The 14,657-nt window shown below is 39.9% G+C and overlaps 1 long non-coding RNA gene across 2 annotated transcripts in view; it reads left to right on the top strand.

Moving 5' to 3' along the window:
* LOC125920375 (uncharacterized) overlaps positions 1 to 14,657 on the top strand; it is a 162,019-nt gene that overhangs the window by 51,271 nt on the left and 96,091 nt on the right. The window contains exon 1 of one of the 2 annotated variants that reach the window (XR_007457037.1): positions 590 to 843. The exons of the other annotated variant lie outside the window; for it this stretch is intronic. This is a non-coding gene — a long non-coding RNA (uncharacterized LOC125920375). Of the gene's footprint in view, positions 1 to 589; positions 844 to 14,657 lie in introns of those variants that run through there. 2 annotated transcript variants of the gene reach the window in all.

Raw genomic sequence — 14,657 nt, 5'->3', positions numbered from 1 at the left:
TCTTTTTCCCCATCTCTCTTTTTTTGTGATGTTTGAAATTTTTAATAATAAAAAATATTTTATGTGGCTAAAAACAATCATAAAAGGTTGAAAACTCCACACTGGAAAAACATTTGTTGCTCCTATAGATAGCACAAGAGGTAATATTTCTCAAATACAAAGAACTATTAACCAATGTGGGAAAAATGTTTATACAAACAAAAAAGAAATGTCAAAGAACATGAACAATTTGCAAATGGAGAAATACTAATAGTCAGTAAATATATATGAAGAATTTTAACCTCATTGATAGAGAAAAGTTAATGAAAACAAAACTCACCTATCCAATTGGCAAAGAGTAAATAGGTTCAGGAAAAAAAAGAAAAAAGGATGTAAATTCCTATATGGTCTCTGGAATGGTGAACTGGCACAAACCTTTAGGAATGTAGCTTGACAATATGTTTCAAAATATAGTATGAACATGTAGATTGACATCTGCATTCTACTTATGGAAATTTATTTGAAGGAGATATTGGCACAAATGAAAAAAAGTGAGCATTAGGGTATTCTTATTAATGTAGAAAAATAGAATACAATGCTCATCAATAAGAAGCTGGTTAAGTTTATTATAGTACAGAGAAATAATAGAAAGTTTTACAGCAATTAAAATGATGATATAAATTCATATTTATTGCCGAGAAGGGAGATCCATGAAATTCTTTTGTGGAAAAAAGCAGTATTTAAATGTCTGTATTTTCCAATTTACAGAAAATACATGGAGTTTATGTAGATGCATAGAGGAATGTTTGGAAGAATATTCACCAACTTGTTAAGTATGATAGTCTCTGGTCAGTTGGATTTCTGGTGAGTTTTGTGTTCATTGTATTTTTGTGTGTTGTATAAATTGGTACTAATTAAGAAGTACAATTTATTAAGAGCCAACTTGTTAAAAATAATTCATTTCATACGCTTGCCTTGCCCACTAATTATTGAGATGTTAAGGGGTTGTAAGAGTGTAGTTTCATTTTTGTGTTTCTAACTTCTACTGCTGCCTAGTAGGTGCTCAGTGAATATTATTGGGATTAAATTGAACTTTATCTACTATCTTTCCTAGATATCCATTCAGGTAGATGTTCAGAGCAAATCATCCATTCCTGTGTGTGTGTGTGTGTGTGTGTATTCTGCCTATATTTACTCAGCATTTTTAGAGAAGCACAGAGTGTTAGGACTGGATGAAACCTCTTTCTCTTTACACCAAAATTCTTATTTTGTAGATGAGGAAAATGAAACTCAGAAAGTTAAAATGACTTATTCAGGATCATACAGCTATTAGTTTTCTAAATGTGGGCTCCATGAGAGCAAGTGTTTTCATCTGTTTTGTTTATTTCTATACCCCCTGCACTTAGAATCTGGCACATATTCAGCTGCAAGTAAGTATATCCTGAATGAATGAATTTTCTCACCACTCTGGGTTGGACAGTTTGTCCATTTTTTTCCTCTATGAGTCTTTTTTTGCTTGAGGTAGCTTTTCAAAGTTCTTAGTGTAAAAAAAAATAAAAATCCTTCCCTTCATCATGGAAAATAAAGATTATCTTTTGAGGGGCTTATGATTGACCAAAATGCTGAATATCATAATTTTTGGCAGTGAAATAAAGCAATGAAAACAATTATAAGGAAGGCTTGTTTCCTTCATCATTGATAATTCACCATTGTAGGTCAGGATGGCTCAGACCTGATGCATTATGGGTCAAGCTTGGTGACACAAGGCAATGGAGAAGGGAAGGAGCCAGAGGTGGACAAAGACACAGTCTTCAGGGCTGAAGGTAGACTGAGGTGTTTAGCTGGCTTTAGAGAGGTCAGTGAACAGTCCTGGAAGAATGCCTCTGTATTCCAGTATCCCAGGGATATTTCTGGAAGCATTTGATACTGGATCATCTCATCTGGGTCATCCAGGGCCTGGGAATCCAGGAAGTGACCATCATTTAGGGGTAAGGCTGGAGAGTAGCAAAATAACAGCTCCTTAAAATTTGGGGAACCCAGACAGGGATACAGTCCCATGAAAATGACCCAAGCAGGATCATGTAGGGGCCCAGCGTCTCACCAGATGGAGTGAGACCTGGGTTGGGCAACTCTGGCTCCATCGGGTCAAACCATATGACCACAGATGGATGACAAGAAACGAATGAGCAGTCCTTAGGATGGGGATAACCTAAAGTGATAGATACTGAGAGTGAGAATATAGAGCACACAGGAGCTCTGGAATGAGGGAGCTGGAACTTCAATTTCATTAGAAACCCACATTTATCAACTCAAGTTGGAAGCGTGGCCTAATTCCAAATCCCCAAAGACTGTGATAAAGTGGGAGGTGTGATAGGGAAGCAGCTGATATGTTGACTCCTTAGCTGGTGCTAGCTTAGACAACGAGGGCAGGAATAACTGTTCAGGAAGAGAACACTTCTGGGAAGTTCTAGGGCAATCCGTGGTAGAGGCTGACATCATCTATTTTCCATCACTTATAATGAGGTTGGTTCATGCTACTCATTTGTTGCTTCGTGTAGTTTCAGTGTATCTAGTTCTTGTTTACGTCTAATCAACTAACCCTCGCATAATCCTTCGGACAAGAAATACTGGCAGATAGTCAAAGGAAAATATTGTGACACGGTTTTAAATATATAGGACATAATTTTCATGCAATCTAAACATAGCCTAAAAGTCTTGTTCCTTCATCTCAGGTTTTTGCATCTATTCAAAGTAAGGCTAACATTTCTTTTGAAATTTCTGTTCCTGAGCAATACTATAATCTGTTTATCGAGGACAATAAAATAAAGTCAATGAAAGGTGTGTATGAGGGAGGAGACTGGAAATATTGCTTCATTTTATGACATTCTTAAAGGCAAGTTTTGATCCTGTTTTGTTTCTAGGACTTCTTCTTTCCCTGTTGTGGGATCCCCTGGGGCTTTTTAACTTTTCCTGATATGGAGTCAGCTAGTGCCTGGACAAAGGCGCTGAAATGTGCTTCAGTATGATTTCACAGAACTCTGGGTAATGACTTTAAGTGAATACTGCCCACACTGTGGGCACTGAAATTGGGGACTGTCGGAAAAGCAGATAAGTCAATTTTAAGGATTCTCTAGGGGAGCTGCGAAGAGTTCCTCTCACTGTTGATGGCATGTCCTGTTCACAGCTTCAGCCTCTAGAAATGCTTTGATTCAGCAGCAACTTGGGGCTTTTAAACACTCCAATGGGCCTTTGTTGGCAACTGCTCTGCCTGCATGCACAGAGGGCTCATTCTTCCGTGAAGGGCCAGACGGCCTGCTGATGGGCCAAACCAGTTTACACTGATGTTGCTCGTGGGAGGGAGAAGAAAGCAAGCAAGCATGGATCAGCGTGGCCTATAAAGGCACCATTTATTCCTTTCCAGCTCAGTATTCTCTTCCCCAAGTGCATGCCACCTTCAGTATGCCTCTTATTTTATAGCCTTTGAGCTGCAATTCCTACAGACTGAATACCTCTGACACTCCCCTAAAATAAATTCCTGAATATACAACAGAGGCTGTTACAAGGTGCCGTCCCCAGTGTCCCTTGGGGGAAATGCTTTGTGGAGAAAGTAATGTCATCACACGCCCCTACACACGCCCACCTTTCCCTTTGATCTTAGTGTTTACCTGTGGCTTATTGGTACTGAGGCAAACTGGGTATTGAGCATTTGACTTTGAAATAGGTCTCGTTCTCCAATAGGCATTCTTTGAAGTCAGATCCATTATGCATTGTTTATTGCCCTTTCAAACATACCCACATGTATTTCTAAGACCAAGGCTCTTCTTTACTCATTCAAAAGGAGCACTGGGGTTTGTTGCCATGTTGGCTATCCTTTGATATTTTTAAAATGAGAGAAATAATATCTCTGGAGTCCATTTTGTCCACTTACAAATTATTTTAACGATATATGTTAAGGGCAATTTTACATTCTCTCTATCCCATTACTATCTTCCAAAACACAATTATATGTCAATTGAATGACTCAGAACTTCTTCTGCCCAAGTAATAAATCATAAGTGTAATGGGTAAAAAGAATTTGTCATTGTTCAGCATGTATACAGAGTTATGTGGCATATAACCTCAAATTTCTTTCAGATCATATATAAATACATAATAAAATAATAATACTCATTAGTCAACACCAAATATAAGTTCCAGATGTCTGAACATCAAAGTATTTATAGGCCTATAGGAACCGCCTTGAGACAGGAACAGTTCTTCAGAAATGGTACTGCAAGAAAGCAGGCTACAAAAACCTCCCAAATTCTCTGAAACAAAAGCTATTCTTGTTTATACATAAATTATGAATGACTTTTTAAAGGCTGACTCATTGGCCTGTGCATGTGCCTACAAATCCGGTTTCACAAGAGAATGGGAGCTGACTGGACTAACAGGAATTCTACAACAAATCATTTTTCCCAGCTTGCCTCTAAAGCGAGTCGGTTTGTCCGGGTTTCAGCCACCGCTCTTGTCCAGGCACAGTGGGGCCTGTTGCTCCTACCGGGAGTTGTGGCTCTCCTCCATTGCCACTCACATCACCTAGCAGAAGCTGCCTGCTTCAAGCAACTGTGGAGTGGCCCTCGTCTGCCAAGAAGCTTTTGGAGCCCTGGTACTCTCACAACTATTCCTTAGAAGGAAGGACTTAACAGCCCCCTCAAGTTGTAGGGTTCATGTGGCAGCACGTGGACCCCTTGCCCAAAGCCACTCACCGCAAGTAACTGCAATGCCCAAGTCTTTCTCAGGATGTTGGCTTCGTGTCCAGAGATACTGCCCTGGTAGACAAGAGTGTCAGCTTCTACTCCCAACTGTGTCGTTTATTCACAGCCTGGCTTTAAAGGAGTGAGTTGACTTTCCTCAGGTTTTCTCATCCATAAAATGAGATATCATTCAGAATAACCTTTCAGGTCCTGTACAGCTCTGATGAGTTATGATTTGGTTTTCTTCTACACAAAATGAAGTAAGTGAATGTATTACTTAGTTCATCAATGTGATGTATTGGATCCAGATGACCAGGATTGCTAATAAATGGCTTAATTAATTGTGACTCAACGTAAGATTTCACCAGTAACCCAGGCCTTCCAAGACTTGAAACATTTCTCTTCTTGCATGGAGGAGAGGAAGCAGGATATGATTTTTTTCCTGAGAGTTTAAGTATGAAAAGGTAAAGTCCAGACAACTTGTTGGCAACATGAAAAAAAAGTTCTGTTATCATTTTCTTCTTCAGAGCTTCCTCTTACAGAAATTTCTTACAGGAAGAATGGAAAAGAAAGAATACACCTTTGAATGCACTTTTGAATTCAAACACTCCAATGACCAATAGTGTATGAATGTCAAGAATTTTGAACATGAGTTTTCCACCCTAATGTTTCTACCCCAAATGCTTTTGGTTGATTTCTTTAACCATGAAACAAATGTCTCTAAGAAAGAAGTATTTGATTGTTGAAGTATTGAATAGGGAGATGAGTATTTGGATTTGAGCTCCTTTGGACCTCTCTGGGAAGCTGTTTTAAGTGGAGGTAACCACATTTCTTTTCCTCCTTCTCCCAGAAGGAATTTGTTTTTAATGGCACACTTGTCCATATAAGGATAAGTCCTCCTCTGATAACAAAATTTGATCATGACAAGGTGGTAATGGTGTTCACTGATCAGTTTTCATTAATAAATAAATGACTGTAAACTTTACAGTCACCATGGAATAAAAGTCAACATGGAAGAGAGATTACTTAAAACTTGAAGCTTCAGTGTTGCACAATTAACAATAAATCCATTATTACTTGATGTATTTTCTCAAACAAAAAACACATGTAACGGGGAATTTAAAAACTGAACAGGCATTGGCAAATGTTTTCCAAATATAATACACCATCCTGACAGCTAATGCATCAGCAATGTTTACTTCAGCAAATGTTTCCAATTTGGAGGGAGAAAAAATGAGTGTCTAATAATAATCTTTTACATTTAAACATATGTATGGTGCTTTACAGTTTACAAAGCACTTTCAATATATACATCCATTCAATGAATCCTTGAAACCACCATGGGAGGCAGACAGGACACATGGTATCTTCCAACAATTTGTACTTGGCCACTTTTGTCATGCTGTTTCATGTCTTTGTGATTTCACACGTGCTCTTCCGGAGTCCTGGAACACCCTCTTCCCCCTCCTCCGTCCCATTTTTCATCTAGTTAATTCCCAATCAACTTTAAAAATTGATGCAATTGCCGCCCTTTTTTTTTTTTTCTTCAAATCCTCTGCAGTCCTCCATTCTGACTTAGATGTCTCCCTTCTGTACTTCTTCTGTACCATATGCAGTGTAGCAGTGATCACGTTTTACTGTAGTTGTTTGCTTTCCTGTCTGTCACTAGGCTGTGCACTAACTCGCTTGCATGGATCTCATTTACTTGACACTGCCCCTGTCACATAATAAGGACTCGGTCAATATCTATTGAAAAAGTGAATGCTCAGGAATTTAAGTGTCTTGTTCAAGGTCACAGAGCTAGTGAGGGGCACAGGTTGAACTTTAACTTGTGATGTTGGTCTCCAAGTCCAGTAGTCTTTCCTGGATATCATGCAGCTCGGTGTTACTGAAACACATTAAACAACCACGGACATAGCGTAACAGCATCTCCAGGGGATTTCTGCAGCACAAATAAGAAACCATTGGAAAGGAAATATGCTAACTTCCTATCTTAGCTCTTTATGCATTTATTATTTTTTGGTTCTCTATTTACTTCCTATTTTCTTCCAACAAGAACTTGAGTTAGCTTAAAATAAAGTTTATGTAAAACAAGGAAAAAAAGACAGAGAAAGTAAGGAGGCAACATGTTATATTAGAAATATTAGGGTAAGGAGAATGAATAAATGAGCTTAAAACTTGTTTTGAACTTTCTAGAATCTAGGTAAACAAGGGAAACATAATGTGCTATGTTGTTGTTGTTATTATGTAAAGAGAGAGAGAACATCATGGGAATGAATTTTTTTTCTTAGCACTAAACTCTAAGAGGAATTTATTGCATAGATGTTTATATGAGCCTACGAAAAACTTAATGGAAAATGCCTTCATATGCAGCTCACAAAAGAGAAATTTCTTCAGCAGTTATTGAACATCTTCTATATGTTAGGCACTATATTGGGACAAAGATTTAAAGATGAGTAAAATATGATCCTGCCTTCAAAAGACCTCAGAGTCGGCTAGCAGACAAAAGTAAGATACAAATAACTAGACATAGAGGGCAAAAACCTTTGAAAGAATATAAATATTTAGGCATATTGTCAATGTTTGATGAGTGGAAGGATTAATACCTTATTTGTTTCTATTTGTATTTTTCTTTGTAAAATTGCTGTTCAGTATAAGAATGTATTACTTTAAAAGCTTATAAACTGAATCCTTACATGGAGGCATCTTTTTCAACTGTAGCCCACTGGGAAGTAAACCTAATAATAAATTGTCTGGACTCTGAAAACATGGTTAGAGTGAAAAGTCCACATTTTGTTCCTGTAATTTGTAACGCTCTCTGAGAATCCTGAGGCTGGCTCAGAACCAGCTGACGACCGACCCCTCCAGCTCTGGGCTCATAATGGGGAGCCTATTTTTCTTTTATTACTGGTAACTGGAAAAGCCTAGCAACTATTTTCCATTGACATTCCCTCCAGGATGGAGAGCTTGTTTTTCCTAGATTTTCGTATATTTTTAGGCGGTCATCTTGGGCAGTCTGGCTTTGTATCAAAAGTGTTTTTAATTGAAGAGGTTCTCCCTTGGGCTATGGGTAGAAAAATACATTCTCTGTATCTCCATGTCTATTTTGGGGGTCACGGCTGGGTTCCAGTTCCCCATCTTTTCCAAAGTGGCTGCTGTTTCATCTTATCTCCACAGTGTGCCTGGAAAAAGGAAAAGGGAAGGAAGGAAGGAAGGAACAGAGTCTGTGATCAGTCTTCTAAATGGCTGGCTTAGAAGTGGCAAAAAGTGGGTCATGTACTCCATTTTCTCAAACTTAGGAAAATGTAAAAAATGTTGATGGAGAAGTAGGAGTGTTGATTACTGGGTGATAGAAAGATGGTGGTCTCCACCTCCAGAATTGCTGTTGGAGGGGCTTATGGGAGTTTGTTTGTTTGTTCGTTCGTTCGTTCCATCCTTCCAGAGAGAGAGAGAGAGAGGGAGAGAATCCCATGAAGGGCAGAGAGAGAGAGAAGAAGAGAGAGAGAGGGCAAGAGAGAGAAAAGCAGGAATCACCTGAAGAGGGGCTCGTGCTCACCCGAAGTAGGGTGCGAACTCATGAACTGTGAGATCATGACCTGAGCCAAAGTCAGATGCTGAACTGACTGAGCCACCCAGGGGCCCTGGGAGTTTCTACTTACACTGAACTCCGCCTCCATCTCGAATTGTCCACTTGCATAGTGCTCATTTTCTTAGAGACAGAACATGCTTAAGCTCAGTTTTGGGTTCATGAAACATTTTTTAAAGTCCTGTGGCACACATGTGGCTTTTGCTTCACTTGCTTCCTGTTTGGTATGATGAAGCAAAGCACACTTAGTTATTGAGGAGTGTCATGCTTGGTATTTTATCATTTTGGAACACTGTTTAGCAATCTGGAAAGTACCAGGCAAGAAGCCTGGCTTCCCACTTGTGTCTAGTACAGGGAAGGTGGGAAGTGAAATAACAGGGATCCGTAGGCTTTAGGTCACTGGTTTTATGGTATTTTAGTACATTATCTCATGTAGTTCTCCCAGCCAGGGTGTAAGGAAGGAATGCTTATCCCATTTTGTAAATTGCAGAATTACAGATTTCAGAGGTCGGCTAACTTGTGAAAGTCACACAGTTGGTAGTGGTGGAACAGGGATGGCTTGAAGTTGATATGACTCCAAAATCATTGTTTCTTTGTGTTGATCAGGCAGCTCCCATGGATGCCCTGTGTACCCAGCACAGCATGATACATCTTTAGGAGAATTAGGGATATTGACACGTTCCCTTAACGGTTTTCCTTAAAGGACTTTTTCCACAGGGTAGGATTATCCGTAGAGCAGTTTTAGGCTGTAACCCCACATGCATCTTCTGAGGAAAACACTGATTCACCCAATTATATTATTCAGAGGAGACAAAAAATATGAAGCGTCAACATACAGTGAAATTCCTTTCCAGTGAAGCCAGAGATATCAGAGAAAAAGCAATGAATGACATTTCATAATACTTTATATACAGTGTGCTTATCTGACTCTCAGGTTCCCTTGCCCTGGTTAAGAGGACAGGAAAAAGGGTGCAACACCCACACAGTTTCGCTTGAAAGAGAGGGACACATGCTAAAGTCAAACCTTTGAAGTATTCACTGATATGGTTTGTTAGGAGCTATTTTTCTTTTCATTAGAGGCCATTGTGGTCCAGGTATGGAATCTAGAGGCCTAAAATTGGCTTCTGAGGGTTTCACTGTTGCACTCTATAGAAAGTCCTTTTACTGAAAGGTGTTCCACTTGATGCTGGTTGTTGTTGTTGTTTTTCTGTGACAACTTGCTTTCATTGATAATAAAAAAAAAAATCCTGAAACTCTAATCATAACTAAAATTTTGTTTTTTGTTAAGCTTCTAGGTATCCTGAATTATTAAACCAGCATGTATATATTCTGGGGTTATGTTCAAAATATTTAACTTCTGTCTTGGTGTGGTCACTGGCCAGTAGTGTGGATTCAGGCTCAGATTTGGGGCTGGGTCAGGGAGGAGTCCTCATTGTAGGCTCTAACCTTTCAGAAGCTGGATTATAACAAGGTCTGGGTTGGAGGGAGGGTCCCAAGGGAGACACCAAGAACAGCAGGGAGGGTCTTGGGCTATTTACCAACTGATAGAAAACTAACGTTTTAATGATGTTTACTGCCATGCCAGTGTGTTTGAGCTGAGTATTAGGTCTGTGTGCATTACGATCAATCTAAAATAGTAATTAAAGTTTTACATACACTAAGTGCTATGGGGCTAACTAAGGGAAACCCAAAAGCCAATGTGAAACTCCTTTTATGGAGTCTTTTCTAGGATTCTTGACATCTAACACTGGATGAAGGATATAATTGAATATTTAAGACCTGGAGTCAGGCTTCCTGGATGTAATAGTTTCCTATTGCTACTGTAGCAAGTTATCACAAATTTAGTGGCTTAAAATAATGGACATTTTTTCTCTTACAGTTCTGGAGGTCAGAAGTGTAATATCAAGGTGTTAGTAGGGGCTGCATTCCTTCTGGAGGCTTCAGGGAAGAATTAGTTTTCTTAACTTTTTGGCTTCTAGAGGCCATCTGCATTCCTTGGCTCATGGTCCTTTCCTTATACCAATCCAACCCCTTGCTTCCAACATTGGGCCCACTTGGATAATCTTGGAAATCTTCCCATCTCAAGATCCTTAATTTAATCCTATTAGGAAAGTCCCTTTTGCCATGCAAGGTAACGTATTCACAGGTTCTGGGGATTAGGTCAGGGACATCTTGGGAGGAGGGGGGGATCATTATTCTGTTTACTATAATGGAGTCCCATGCTAGCTCGGCCACTTCCTAACTTTGTGACCTAGTGACTAGCTATGAAGCTCTGTGCCTCAGTTTCCTAGTCTGGAAAATGGGGATAATAGTAGTACTTTCTTTCTGTGAAGAATAAATGAGTTATTATAGGTAAAAGGCTTGGAACCATTCCTAGCCCCTAGCATGAGTGCCACCTATTGTGACAAGGATATCAGGGCTCTTCTGGTGAATCTACTCCTCAACGGACTGCAGAGCTGATGTCCTTGTCAGGCCTTCTAAAGGAGTCAGTGCCTTTTGTCCTTCATGAATCTATCATGGTACAGCGACCTGTTCTCCTGTCTCTGCAACCACTCCTTCACTTTAGTCAGGGAGCTTCTTGAATTCTTCCTGCAGCATAAACCTGGCTATAATTCTGGGACAGGAGAAGAAGAAGGAGAGACTAGCTTTAAGAAATTGTAGCTCAATATTCCAGAACTTACCACAAATCCATGCCCCAAGTCTACCAGTTCCTTGTTTCAGTGGCCATCCTTGTAGAATTTTCCAAAATGGAGCTTCATCCTGCTCTGAACCGTCCTCCTAGCACAGGGTTGCTCCCTCCCACCTGATGGAGCCCCTAACATTACCATCTCCTGGTCTTTCAGCCTCACTGTCCCCACATCCTCCAAAGCTTGTGGCAACCTAGCTTCAGCATGTGCTTCCCTCTGGAAGGGGTTTCAATCCTGCCTTCATATCCAACGTGGGGAATGAAAGTCTGTTCCTTTTATAGAGTAAATTGGATTTGGACTTGCAGGCACCTGCTGTCTGAAGGTTGTCATGAAAGAAGGAAGTGCCATGTGTATCAGAGGGTAAAACAGATGGGCCTTTCTAACTTGGGGGATCTATGAATTCAGTGGAAACACTATAGGGAAAATTCTAAGATACTCTCCTGGCATGATCAAATCCAGAGGGACTGTATTTCTCCAGAGTATTATTACAATTTATTCCATTTCTGTAGTGTCCAGGTTTGCCTTTTTTTTTTTTTTTTACATCCCCACTTGTGGAAATTTCCCATCTGCAAAAACATATGCAGATAAGTAAAATATATTCTCTGACACTAAAAATCTATCTGTTTAAACCACTGATTTCTTCTACTCCCCCCTCCCCCGCCCCATTACTACCACTTTGTTTTTCTTTAAAGAATTTCATTTTGTGGCATTACTTTGGAACTTCTATTGCTTCTAAACCAGGCTGTACTATTTTGAAAAACAAAAAAGTATTTTACCCAGACCTATTTTCTTTGTCAACTGCCTTTGCCACAAAAGACTAAATTCGTCTCTATTATAAATAGAGCTCAGTCGCAGAGAAGTTTTACTGGCTACCATAAAAGAAGCATGGTTATTTTAATGAGCAGAATAATCTTCAAGTGTTGTTGTCTTCATTTTCTAGTGTTGTTTATAAAATTAAAAAAATCCTTCATTAAAAGAAAAAAATTCTTCATTTCTATAACATAAAAACCTTATGGCTCTTCAATATTACACATCCAACAAGTAAGATACGGACACCCAAATAAGCTTTTAGTCTGATTTAGTGGAAAGAGCGCTTGATTGGAAGTCAGAAAGCCTGGGAACTAGTTCTTAGTTACTAGTTATTAAGTTAAGACTTGCATTCTTTGTGCCTCAGCTCTTCATATGTAAAACATGGATAGTAATTCTTCACCTCATAAACTTGTAACAGGGCTCAAGGGAAATAATCTGACAAATTGCATTGGGTAGTACAAACAGACATTTTAAAATGTGAAATGCCAGCAGAATATAGTAGAAAAAGCACAGGTTTGCAGTCACACAGTGCAGTAAACATGGGTTCTGTTGAGTAACAAGCTGTGTGACTTGCCCAAGTTAGCTAACTTCTCTGAGCTTTGAATTTCTCATCTGTAAACATAAAACCCTTCTGGATGATTGTAAGGATGGAAAGAGACCACAAAACAAGAGTTCAAGGGTAGTAGGCCTTATTTTCTCCACTGAGCAAGGCATTCCTGTCTGTATGTCCAAGTTATAAATATACTTAGAGGTTTCCCAGGACCAGGTGCTCTTGGAACATTTGACTCAATAGCTTCTCTCTCTCTCTCTCTCTCTCTCTCTCCCTCCCTCTCTCTCCCCCCCTCTCTTTTTTTTAATGAAAAGTTGATAGTGTGGACAAACCTGTGGTTCTCCATGCCATTAAATTCAGAAATAAGTGTGCTCGAACATAAGCTCTCATCTTGTCTCAGGTTTTCTGTCTGCATGTGGGTCAAGTGTGTCCTTGCCTGTGAGGAGCATCCCTGTTCCTTGGGACGGGGCTCAGCCCAGGTGGCTCAGGCGTGAATGGCTTTCAGTGTACTGTATCTAAGAATTTTCTCACTTTCCCAGAAAGGCCCAGTGTTGTTTGTGGCTCCATGTAGCACAGTCTTAATCATGGAGTGCAGACTTGAGCGAGGGCAGGATTAATCTCTATAGACAATACAGTTGGCCCACAGACCAACAGGGCATGTCCTCTGTATGTAGTGCCAGCGTGTGGTCCTCTAGTAATGCTGTGGGTCAAGGAGATATTACCTTTGTCCATACAAACTTTGGTCACTTAGAATCATAATCACCTTTAAATCACCTTTGAAGATTTTAGTTCTGAAATTATCCAGTATCTTTTCTGTTTTATTTTTGATGTTTATTTACTTATTTTGAGAATGAGAGTGAGTGGGGGATGAGCAGAGAGAGAATCCCAAGCAGGCTCTGCGCTGACAGCTTGATCTCACAAACCAAAACGTGAGATCATGACCTGAGCTGAAATCAAGATTTGGATGCTTAACCAACTGAGCAACCCAGGTGCTCCATCTTTTCTGTTTTTGACTGAATAATTAAAAAAAAAAAAAAAAAAACTTAAGAAAATGTAGTCCTCTTTGACCATTATCTCTTCGTAAAAATTACAGTTTTCAAACCATAATCAAATAAGACCAGAGTACTTCAGAATAGGATGGGTACCCCATCTATGCATCCAGACTCCCAGAACCAGTCAATTTTTGGAATGGGACCGAGAGGTCTTAGCCCAGACTTGATTTCCATCAGCAGCAAGTTCTTTTGACTTAAAGACCCATTTAAGAACAACAATTTACACGTTGCAAATCCCTTTGGAGTAGAGCCCTGGGGCATCTATGGAAAGAAGCAGCTTTCTTACTACGCTCCCTCCACCCCCTTAGCTTGGGCAGAAGGGAGGAGGCTCACTCCTCTAGAATATTGGGGGGTTGGGTGGGGAGAAGTGCAGCTCACAGCCAACTCCTTGTTTAGAACACCATTGCTGGAAGGGAAATTGGACTCCTGGAAATACTCTAATTCAATGGCTTTCACACTGTGCAGTGAGGTCTTCAGAGGAGCTTGGGGATCTTCCAGAGGCCTTTTAAATGACACTGTAAAGCTTACTATAGAGTATTGGTATTGTATGTTAGAGATTATTTGAGAGAAGGGTTCTATTAATTAAAGTAAGAATACCCCACTGGTCTCATTTGGACGTTTAGTTGGAGAACCAGCCTGGTGTCTAAATTTCCCAAGGATATGCCACTGATGGAATTTAAGCCAGTCCAGCCCCTCACTCTGTAGTGTCTAAGCCCTTTCCTGCACTCAGCATTCACATCATCTACCTCTTTTAGCACCTGAACTATCTCTTTTCAAAGGGGCTGGAGACATTTTCAACTGATTCCTAAAAGATAAAGTAGTTTGAACTGTTTTTTTTTAAATAAATTTGGGCAATTTTGACATTTTTGACAAAGGCCGAGCTGCCATCAGTTAGCACACCAGCCATATACCATTTAGACTCAGATTTCTTCGGCTGATGGGACCCTGGTCACCACCAGTCTTTGTTCCTGGCCTCAATCCATGAGGACTGTGGTCAGTTGGAAGGATTGGAGGTTAGTATATTCTAGTAGCATGCTGATAAATGTGAAAGTACTATGCTTCCCGGGGATGGGTAGCCTTGATTCGTAGCATTTCCCAATTTCCCTTGTTAAACACTCCCACCACAGCCAATTCCAAGTTACGAAATGAGATATCACTGAGAAAGGAGTTGGGAAGATACGCACACAATTGGCTGTCCAGTGGTACCAGCTGGCTCGGGATGCTACTGCGCTGTCTCTTTCCAGTTAGGAATTCTTT

This window comes from Panthera uncia, chromosome D4, assembly GCF_023721935.1.
Source record: "Panthera uncia isolate 11264 chromosome D4, Puncia_PCG_1.0, whole genome shotgun sequence".
NCBI classification, from domain to species: domain Eukaryota; kingdom Metazoa; phylum Chordata; class Mammalia; order Carnivora; family Felidae; genus Panthera; species Panthera uncia.
Note: the sequence above shows the minus strand (reverse complement) of the source record. Positions and strands in the feature narration are given on the sequence as shown.